Below are 3,655 nucleotides of genomic sequence, written 5' to 3' on the forward strand. Positions count from 1 at the left end.
TGTATGTCAAATCTAAGTACTCTTCCTCTAAATCATTCTCTGAATACACAATAAAGGCGTTTTTGACATAAGTGAGGCACAAACTCATGTGTAGTGCTTCGGTTCTCTTACATTCCAGTATCTTAAGGTTACTTTAGCTATTGATTACAATATGCAACAGTACTTTAGTGTGGCACCACATTGGATTTACACAACTATAACTGTATTTTAGGTTGAAATCCTGAGCGTAGATGCGAAATCATAATTGTTTTGATTTTCTTTTCTACAGTGAGAAATAGCATTTTGGATAGCTTAATAAAATTTCTTTAAATCCACATTGTCCTAATTATCAATAGTAGGATCAAATGTAATTCCCTCTAGTATTTATACAAACATCCAACAAATACACGGTGGTATTTAAATAATTATCCTTTTTAATTTAGGAGTTATTTTTTAGGATAAAGTAGTTATTTTCTTTGAAGAATTAGATATTTTGAAGTATAGTGGGCATACCTTCATTTGTCTTTGAAAACAGGATTCAGAAAGCAATGCCTTATTGCTTGTCAACTGACATTAAAATTGTTTTGCAAACAATTTAACATAAAGCATAAAATATGGCTTGTTTAAAGGTTTGGAAATATGTCACAAATTATATAGAGAAATTTGACCAAAATTATTGAAATTGTTTTCTAAAAATTACTGCTACATCTAAGGCTGTATCATGTAGAGCATGTGTTAATACGTTTGCTATACGAAAATCAACCAAAACATTGTGTAAGGTGACTAGGACGCCTAGTCTGTAGGTCAGAAAACTGCTGTACTATTTCTGTTATAATAATAATCATTCTAAATCAGAATTTGATAGCCTGTTCTTGTTCTGATTTACATATGGGTACTGGCTAATTCCAATAATGGATTTCTTTAGGTGCAATAAAAGGTCAACATCTTGAGTGTACGCTGAGGGCTAAGAGAATGTGTATTAAAGAGAGAGACGCTGGAGACTGTAAGTGCTGTATCAGACACAGAAATGAGAACGCAGCCCAATTTGTGTGACACATTTATGCTAATGTGTTCTCCTCAGGTCACACCAGGCAATGGGTGCACTATGCCTTTAAGTGTTGTACTGCGAACTGCTCTCACTCCATGTGTTCCGCAGAGCAGCAGATCTATCCTGAGATTCCTAGCAGCAGAAAAAAAAGAGCTGGAATTACAGTGGCCTGCGGAAAAAGAAACATGTGAACATTTGCTTTATTCAGAAATGAACCATGATTATATTCTTTTTCTTAGCATTAAATTTGTAAGCAGTAACGTGTGCGCATGCCTGGCTCTGTTTTCAGGGACCAGTTCATCTGCATCAGTCCAGACCCCGAGAGGATCGGCCCATTTAATAGAGGTCAAACTGGCTCACTCTAAACCCACTGCCTCCATATCTCTCCCAGAGATTAATAATGCCAATCTAACTGGACCTTTTCTTCTTCTGGAAGCAGATAGTGTGCTGCAGTCCATTTTCTGTCCCGCCAGTGCACGTCTGATGGGGTTGACCTGCACTCCATTGTGATGGTATGCATGAGTACAATGATAATTGACAGATGTTGCAGTATTGGACAGAAACGTAAAGCTACAATAAGCAAGACCTGGGGCAGAACACACACACACACACACACACACAAGGTGATTAGTAGCCATTATAATTTATAAATGGTATATGTCCTTAAACAAAATGCTGTTGGCTCTGAGACACTTTCTGACTATATCCAATAATACACTTCTACACAATTTAGTAAAAGAATAAAATAATATGTTTTCTCATTTACGTAGTAACTAATTTCCTTTGGCTTATTTTAGCCTACAGACAGCAGATACAAGAAAACATTCAAAGGATACTAACATTTCTATGGACATTAATACTGGCGTTTTTATATTTGTGTCGTCGTGGGAGTAAACAGTACCTGAGTCTCGAGAAAAGCGGGAAAATGTCCTGTTATAGAGCGAGTGGAGCTTCTGAGCAAAAGTGACGCAGCTGCGAAAAGAAGCACGTTTGTGTTTACCCTCGAATTTTTCGGTTTTCCTGAGGACACCTGACAGGTGTGTATTTCTTTTGTACATGATTAAGAAACGAAGGAAATGCTGACTGGTCTTGTTGGGAACGTCACGTCCTGTTTACCGGGTAAGAGCGTCTGTTATATGTAAAATATATGTGACTTTACTAATTGTAGACTCTTCGTAAACGTAAAGCGTGCGTGTGGAAATAGCCCCGTATTCTTCAGTGTGGGTCAAGAAGATAAAGAATTATAATTTCCAGTTAAAGTATCTAAGTATTTTCACACATTAGCTCTGCCAAACTGTTTCAAGGTGTTGTGCCTCTTTCATTTCTGGTTGTGTGATTTTTGCTAAAGGTGATGGATATAGATAAGATACAGCATATTTATGATGAAAACCAGGAAATCTGTGATGAAAATAGAAATATAAAATCAAAAGATTATAGAGAGAAAGTAAAGAGAACAGAGAATGACATCAAAAATAAACATTTAAGAATTAAAGGCCAGTATCACAACACAGGTCTAATCTTTGTCTAGACTTTCCTATGATGAACTGTTTGAAAATACTCTGCCAAAAACAAGTTAAACAAAGATAGCAGTACATGAAACCATCCGAGTTTTTTGTAGCACAAAAATAGGAAACTTCAAAAGGAACATCTTGCCAGCACTTAAAATACAACATTAAAATGCTACATTTAAAAAAAGAAATTGAAGCCTCTGTTAGTTTATCTGCTAATATTCCCGCTTATATATATATGGAATAGTTATTTTGATTATATTTATTGTGCAGTGGTATAATGTATATTATCCTTCTTATTTACTTTATTATCAGAAGCATAACAGAATGCAAAATAAAAACAGTAAAATAATAAGAAAAAAGAGAAGTGAGCATTAGAATTCACTGCAGTAATAATGTTTTTTTTTTTTTAAATAGCTTATACTGACCTATCAGGTTTAATAAAACCTTTCTTTTCTATTCCGTAAATAGCGAAAACATAGAAGGACTATTAATCCTACTGTCCACTTCCTTTAAAACTCTCCAGCTCATTACATTCCTTCCAGTTAAACACTCTTAGACACCAAATGAAGAGAAAGCATTATAATTCATTGGTGTTAAAGCCTCTCTTTAGGCCTTTGCTGATGCCATCAAAGATATGTGTTTTTACGTTCGGTTAGAAGCTGTTTCTAGCCACTTAGAGACCCAGTTAGAACTTTCATTATGGATCATATTTTAAAAGGATAAGGAGTATGATGTAACACATTTTTATCCTTACAAACTACCCCCTGCTGTGCTACTCCATATCCACACTGTAGAGGGAGTGAGGAGGCTGTGCAGTCTGCAGTTTTATAGGCTACAGTAAGATGCTGTTCTCAGCATACAGTACAGAACGTGGTTTTAAAGGACCACATTTTTCTGCTAAACCTCTTTGTTTCAGTAACATACTCTCTAAATAGTGATGTGTAAATAATTACACACATGCCCTGCGTTAACCATTGAACATCGTATTGTTCTGCTGTTGTACAAATAACGCAAAATATGTCCTTGTTTTTGGTAAAATATTAATGCTAGTAATTCATTTAAAAATTCAATCTCAAGCAGAAAGCATAATAAATCTTAGCAACTTTATAATAGAATC

The 3,655-nt window shown here is 35.2% G+C and overlaps 1 long non-coding RNA gene across 1 annotated transcript; it reads right to left on the reverse strand.

Annotated features, from left to right (window-relative positions):
* Positions 1–483: 483 nt before the first annotated feature.
* On the reverse strand, positions 484–2,121 carry LOC136696033 (uncharacterized). Its single transcript, XR_010802556.1, has 3 exons — positions 1,929–2,121; positions 1,446–1,613; positions 484–1,159 (listed from the first exon to the last, which is right to left on the reverse strand). It is a non-coding gene; the product is annotated as an uncharacterized lncRNA (long non-coding RNA).
* Positions 2,122–3,655: the final 1,534 nt, after the last annotated feature.

The sequence above is a fragment of the Hoplias malabaricus genome, chromosome 5 (genome assembly GCF_029633855.1).
Source record: "Hoplias malabaricus isolate fHopMal1 chromosome 5, fHopMal1.hap1, whole genome shotgun sequence".
NCBI lineage: Eukaryota > Metazoa > Chordata > Actinopteri > Characiformes > Erythrinidae > Hoplias > Hoplias malabaricus.